This window comes from Nylanderia fulva, unplaced genomic scaffold (genome assembly GCF_048542155.1).
Source record: "Nylanderia fulva isolate GAGA-0341 unplaced genomic scaffold, ASM4854215v1 Scaffold809, whole genome shotgun sequence".
Classification (NCBI taxonomy): domain Eukaryota; kingdom Metazoa; phylum Arthropoda; class Insecta; order Hymenoptera; family Formicidae; genus Nylanderia; species Nylanderia fulva.
Window position 1 is genome coordinate 1 of NW_028190927.1, and position 7,500 is coordinate 7,500.

Sequence of the window (7,500 nt, forward strand, 5' to 3'; positions counted from 1 at the left end):
ACGACCAACAACAAGTCATCCGCGTACGCAACCACTTTACATTCACTCTCACGCAGCCGCCACAACAGTTCATCCATCATTAGGTTCCATATAAATGGATCACAGATGGAGCCCTGCGGGCAGCCACGCTTTACGTCTTTCCACACTGTGTCACACGCACCCATCATGCATACACGCCTGCCGCTAAAATAGCTCTTCCATAATTCAATTTCTTCACATTCAACCTCACGCAATTTCTCAATCACACATTCCTACTCTAGGTTATCAAACGCTCCTTTGAAGTCCACGAACACTCCTAACACATACTTTCTCTCCGACCCATTCACCCAGTCATGCACTCGATTCCATGCATCCTCGGTCGACCGATTCCTTACGAATCCGTACTGGGCGTCACACATTCTTCCACCCATCGTTCGCTCGAGTCTTCCAACCATCATTCGCTCCAACACTTTCCCCAGCACGGACAGCAGTCAAATGGGCCTATAAGACCCAGGGTCCGACCTAGGTTTATCGGGAGACTTCAATAACACTACCACCCGCGCAGTCTTCCACGCCGGGGGGAAACACGCTGTATTCAGACATACATCATACACTCTTTTCATCCATACCGGGACAGCACGCCAAATCGCTCGCAACATCTCAGCACTCACACCATCCAAACCAGGTGCCTTACCCACTTTCATCGATCTCACTGCCACATCCACTTCGCTCCATTCAAACTGCTTTTCTTCCTCCCTCACGTCTCCCCTGGCGTCTATCGCCACGTTCGTCCTTGCTGCCGGGAAGAATCTCTTCATTAGCTCATCCGCGCTTTCTTTCCATGTACTCGTCACTCTATCACCCACTTTTATGCCACTTAATCTTACCCTATCACGCTTTCCCATGCACACCTTATATACATCGCTCCATGGATCCCTCTTCCCAGTCACGCACACAAATCGCTTCCAATTTTCCTCTTTCACTCTTCGCATTTCCTCCTTATACTCCCGCAAAACATACTTATATTCATTCATTCTTTCTTCCACTCTGCTTCCATTCCTCTTTCTCGCACGCTGGTAGGCACGTCTGCTCCTTCCTACAGCCTTCTTCAGTTTCTCAAGCTCATCCGTCCACCACACAAGCTTCCTAGCATACACAGGTTTACACCTCTTCATCCATCGATCATTCGCACTATGGATCCATTTCATCATTCGCTCTACACAGCTCTGCGCATCCGCTTCGTCTATGGCGCTCGCTGCATCCTCTAACGCACTCTCTCGAATATCACACATATATCCTTCCCAGTCTACGTCCTTGCACACCCATCTACGCATGCCCTCATTCGTACCTACATTCTCTCTGTGTACCATCCGTATTAACAATACGTTATGGTCACTCACTCCCCAGTCGGCTTTACTTCCCACTCATACCGGCACCCTTCATTCAAGCCGTTCACGAAAGTGACATCGATGTCACTCTCCCCATTCGGCCCGCTGAACGAGTAAAACTCGCTTGGCTCATTCAACAACATTCATCCCGCTCGCAATCATCCATTCCTCAATCACTCTACCACGCGCTTCACTCTCTCTGCTGCCTCCACCCTTGCTATACCACAAGGGAGAGACGGCATTCGCATCCATACCTATCAGCAGACGCTTTCTCCCGGCCGTCTCACATACTCTGTCCATGTACGCCAAGTACGGCTCGATACACTTACCATACTGGCAATACATGGACACCACATACATTTCGCCAAAGTCCCCCTTCAACCACACACTCATTCCAAGCTTATTCGTACACTCTCTCACGCACATCACGTCTAACCTAGAGTCATTTACCACCACTGCTGCTTTCACCGTCCCACTTTCGCACACAATCACATCCATACCTATGGGCAAGCCCACCACACGTCCATGCCTTTCATACGGTTCTTGCAGCAGTGCTACACTCACTCGACGTTCGCGCATCATCTCACCCAGATCACACATAACCGCATACGCTCTCTGGCAGTTATACTGCACCACATTCACGCACCATTCATTCGTCATTTATTCTTGCTTTCTCTCTTTCTAACGCTCTCACGTATTCCGGACACACTTCGGACAGAACCGAGTGATCACATTTGCTCCCTTTCAGCTTACAGTTTCTACACACACTTTCCTTTTTACAATCTCTCATCATGTGTCCTACACATCCGCATTTTTGGCACAGTCTTTCCTTTTCGGTGCATTGCCGCATCATGTGCCCAAATGCGAAGCACTTGTGGCACCTCAGCACACTGAAAAACTCTTTCACCCTAAAGGCCTTCCAATGCACAAACACTCGTCCGTCACTACAGAGCACATTTCTTATTGCACTCGTAACTTCTAATATCACATTTCCGCAGGTTGCATCTTTCTTCGCATTCCTACTCACAACACGCACACGTTCCATAAATACTCTCTCATCCACTCGCCCTTTCAAGCTCCTCTCATACATTTCTCTCATTAACACTTCACTCGCCATATCATTCGGCACATCGTACAAGATGATCTTTGGGCCTATCTTGCGAGGCAGCTCAACCTTTAGGCCAGCATTCTTAAACTGACCACACTCTCTTATTCTTTTCAACTCACTCTCGCTCATCGTCTCAAACGCTACACCTCCATTCCTCACTTTCCTCACCGCTTTCACACGCACATTCAGTGACTTGCTCACATGCTTCATCATTCTCTCCTTTACTTCCTCACTTGTCACACTCGCACTTGCATCATCCGCTCTCACTATTACCGCATAACTCTTCTCTTTCGTTTTCACTCGTTTTCACATTCACTTCCTGTACCTTTTCAATCACGCTCTTTTCAACATTTTTCGCACTCACGCTCGCATAGCTCATTCCACTTCCGCCGTAGGCTAAATCCCGACTCGCTCGACGCATACACTCATCCAGTTTCCCCTGTATTCTCTCATTTTTGCACAACATTTTCATCATCTGTTCCTCATATTCTCCCACAATGTCCAGTATTTTCTCACTCGCACTCTTAGAAATTTTGTTCGTCTCCGTAAACAGGAATTTACGGAGTCTCGCACCAATTACTCTCATACACGCTATCTCACTCACTTCCGCAACGCTCTCATTCTCTCCATCATTCATTAATCAAGAACGAAAGTTAGAGGTTCGAAGGCGATCAGATACCGTTCTAGTTCTAACCATAAACGATGCCAGCTAGCGATCCGCCGAAGTTCCTCCGATGAGGAACGGGTAACGGGAAATCAGGGTTCGATTCCGGAGAGGGAGCCTGAGAAACGGCTACCACATCCAAGGAAGGCAGCAGGCGCGCAAATTACCCACTCCCGGCACGGGGAGGTAGTGACGAAAAATAACGATACGGGACTCATCCGAGGCCCCGTAATCGGAATGAGTACACTTTAAATCCTTTAACGAGGATCCATTGGAGGGCAAGTCTGGTGCCAGCAGCCGCGGTAATTCCAGCTCCAATAGCGTATATTAAAGTTGTTGCGGTTAAAAACCTCGTAGTTGAATCTGTGTCGCACACCGTCGGTTCACCGCTCGCGGTGTTTATCTGGCGTGATGTGGGACGTCCTACCGGTGGGCTTAGCCTCGCGAGGGGCGGCCCAACTAATATCCCGTCGCGGTGCTCTTTACTGAGTGTCGAGTCGGGCCGGTACGTTTACTTTGAACAAATTAGAGTGCTTAAAGCAGGCTACCTTCGCCTGAATACTGCGTGCATGGAATAATGGAATAGGACCTCGGTTCTATTTTGTTGGTTTTCGGAACGCCGAGGTAATGATTAATAGGGACAGATGGGGGCATTCGTATTGCGACGTTAGAGGTGAAATTCTTGGATCGTCGCAAGACGGACAGAAGCGAAAGCATTTGCCAAAAATGTTTTCATTAATCAAGAACGAAAGTTAGAGGTTCGAAGGCGATCAGATACCGCCCTAGTTCTAACCATAAACGATGCCAGCTAGCGATCCGCCGAAGTTCCTCCGATGACTCGGCGGGCAGCTTCCGGGAAACCAAAGCTTTTGGGTTCCGGGGGAAGTATGGTTGCAAAGCTGAAACTTAAAGGAATTGACGGAAGGGCACCACCAGGAGTGGAGCCTGCGGCTTAATTTGACTCAACACGGGAAACCTCACCAGGCCCAGACACCGGAAGGATTGACAGATTGATAGCTCTTTCTTGATTCGGTGGGTGGTGGTGCATGGCCGTTCTTAGTTGGTGGAGCGATTTGTCTGGTTAATTCCGATAACGAACGAGACTCTAGCCTGCTAAATAGGCGTACCTTATGGTATCGCGAAGGCCCCCGGCTTCGGCTGGCGGGTTTTTACTACCAACGTACAAACAAATCTTCTTAGAGGGACAGGCGGCTTCTAGCCGCACGAGATTGAGCAATAACAGGTCTGTGATGCCCTTAGATGTTCTGGGACACACGCGCGCTACACTGAAGGAATCAGCGTGTGTTCCCTGGCCGAAAGGCCCGGGTAACCCGCTGAATTTCCTTCGTGCTAGGGATTGGGGCTTGCAATTGTTCCCCATGAACGAGGAATTCCCAGTAAGCGCGAGTCATAAGCTCGCGTTGATTACGTCCCTGCCCTTTGGACACACCGCCCGTCGCTACTACCGATTGAATGATTTAGTGAGGTCTTCGGACTGGTGCGCGGCAATGTCTCGGCATTGCCGATGTTGCCGGGAAGATGACCAAACTTGATCATTTAGAGGAAGTAAAAGTCGTAACAAGGTTTCCGTAGGTGAACCTGCGGAAGGATCATAAACGTTCCGGAGGTCCTGCTCTGCGTCGAGAGTCCTCTCTTTTGGGAGAGACGCGCGCTCGCAGCAGTCGGCGACTAAATGGACGCGCTGAAAAGGCGCTCTCAGAGGAAAAGAAAATAACGGATTTGACGGAATTTGTTGTTGTGTTTTGATATAACGACGGACGCCGTCGCGCCTCTCTGACCGAAAGTAGTAGGCAAGCAGAGCAGCGCGCTCGGCGGTGTTCGACGACGATTCGGAGCGAGACGCTTCGCGATCACGCTCGTGTGTGTGCCATTCTCCGGCCACACACACACACAGAGCGTCGATTCGGCGTTGAGCGCGAACCGGTGGTAACCTATGCCCGCGCACGCGTGTGTGCAGCACCCACGACGTTCGTCGACGCGCGCCCTCCCCGTTGTCGCGGGGCAGCGGTCAGCGTGCCGAGAACACACGGTGTGCGACCGCGAGTGCCGAGCGAGAGGACCCCCATATATTATTATAATATATATATAACACAGAGAAGGGATCGATGATATTTCGACCAATCTGTCAACTGTATCGGTCCGACGGTTTCTTCAAAGAGCTTCCGCCCCGGCTCTCCCGTTGCGGGAGAGACGCTCCGAACGAGAAACACACAACTCTATCTTTGTGCCGTAGCCTTCCCTGGCGGGAGGCGGCGGTCCGCGCGCGTCCTCGGACGCGCGCGGACAGGCTGATCGAAGAGCCACCACGATTATTCTCTCTCTCTCTCTCTCGTCCGAGAGAAGAGACCACGATGGTTGAACGAGAAGCGCGTTTCTTCGCGAACGCAAAAATTTCGAACGATTACCCTGAACGGTGGATCACTTGGCTCGTGGGTCGATGAAGAACGCAGCTAATTGCGCGTCAACTTGTGAACTGCAGGACACATGAACATCGACATTTCGAACGCACATTGCGGTCCACGGATACAATTCCCGGACCACGCCTGGCTGAGGGTCGTTTTAGTACCCCTAAACTGCTTGCGCCCGAAAAGCGCGCACGGCCACGACGCGGGCGACCAGAGAATGGCGCGCGCGTCGCCTGTGCCCTGTGCAACGCTTACAATGGGCGTACGAGCGATCGTTGGACGTTCGCCCGAGGTGTCTGTGCCGCGCCGACCGGCCGCGGTGCAAATCCTGGCGTCGTCTGAAATGACACACCGAAATAATAATAATAATGAGGAGGAGAAGCGCACAAGCGTGTAAAACGTTGGCGAACGCGCGCCCAGAGAATGCTGCGCAAATTAAGAGGGGGAGCGTGTTTGTGTATCCAAGTCGTGTGTGTACGCGAGAGCCGAGGAGAAATGGGATGAGAGTAAGAGCGCGCGCGAAGGGAGCAACAAACGGCCAAAAAAAGGGTCAGGACGGTGAATGGCACCGCTTTCCCTAGAGCGGCGCGTGCGTCGTTGTCTCCCGAAAGTAGGTAGCGCTTGTCTCACCGTCTCTCCTCTCCGTACATCACACAGACTGACCGGACTGCTCTCGCACTCTGTGCCGCGTCTCTCGGTGCGATAGCGCTCGCGCGTCTTATGCCGAGGCGCCCTTGCCCGCACACATAACGGTATTACGGAGAAATATACGGCGCGTCGTCGTCCGGCGGAGAGAGCATTCGTAATCCTTTACCTCTTTACGGAGAAGGGTTTTGAATCGCGAGCCGACCGCGTGTCCGAGTCCACGAAATTTTCGTAAAGCGAAAAAAGGGGACCGGCGCGCCGCGTCGTGTACTCGTCGAATCGATTCCGCCCGAATTTCGTATATGAAAGAGAAGGGAGAGCCGAGAATCTCGAACCCCGCGATATATCGTCTCCATTACCACCAACGAGTGTGTGTGCGGTTAGCGCCCCGGCGATTTGCCTTCTCGCGTATTTCGTGTGCTGCCGCTGCTGCTCTCTCGTTCGACGCTCACTCTCTCTCCCTCTTATAATATATATTATAGAGGAGAGACGACGATGAGCGACGCGGAGGAGGCAAACGGCTACGATAACTCACTATGCGACGACCTCAGAGCAGGCGAGATTACCCGCTGAATTTAAGCATATTATTAAGCGGAGGAAAAGTAACTAACCAGGATTTCCTTAGTAGCGGCAAGCGAACAGGAAAGAGCCCAGCACAGAATCCCGCGGTTCCGCCGCAGGGAAATGTGGTGTTTGGGAGGATCCGCTTATCCCGAGGTGCCGCGTCGCGTCCAAGTCCATCTTGAATGGGGCCACTTACCCGTAGAGGGTGCCAGGCCCGTAGCGACCGGTGCGCGCCTCGGGAGGATCTCTCCTTAGAGTCGGGTTGCTTGAGAGTGCAGCTCTAAGTGAGTGGTAAACTCCATCTAAGGCTAAATACGACCACGAGACCGATAGCGAACAAGTACCGTGAGGGAAAGTTGAAAAGAACTTTGAAGAGAGAGTTCAAGAGTACGTGAAACCGTTCAGGGGTAAACCTAAGAAACCCAAAAGATCGAACGGGGAGATTCATCGTCAGCGGCGCTGGCTTCGCGTCGGTCGGCGATGTCCCGCGGAGTCCTTGTGGCTTGCGCGCGGGCACGCTACCGTGCGCCGATGTCCGGCGCTCGTCGTCGTGCACTTCTCCCCAAGTAGAACGTCGCGACCCGCTGGGTGTCGGTCTACGGCCCGGGTGCGGTGTCTGTCGCGTCGCCGGTAAAACGGCACGCGACAAACCCTCGGTCGCCCGGCCGGCTGCTCGGCGGTACGCGCAAGGTATCAGGCCGCACTATTCACGGTGCGTCGAGACCG

At 52.2% G+C, this 7,500-nt stretch overlaps 1 non-coding gene and 2 pseudogenes across 1 annotated transcript; all 3 read left to right on the forward strand.

Annotated features, from left to right (window-relative positions):
- Window positions 1-4,018: 4,018 nt before the first annotated feature.
- LOC146719945 (small subunit ribosomal RNA) lies at window positions 4,019-4,747 on the forward strand (annotated as a pseudogene; the record flags this gene model as incomplete).
- Window positions 4,748-5,562: 815 nt separating this feature from the next.
- LOC146719946 (5.8S ribosomal RNA) lies at window positions 5,563-5,717 on the forward strand. The gene has a single exon (XR_014926297.1). It is a non-coding gene; the product is annotated as a 5.8S ribosomal RNA (ribosomal RNA).
- Window positions 5,718-6,752: 1,035 nt separating this feature from the next.
- The window catches only part of LOC146719947 (large subunit ribosomal RNA), a 4,831-nt pseudogene continuing 4,083 nt past the window's right edge, over window positions 6,753-7,500 (forward strand).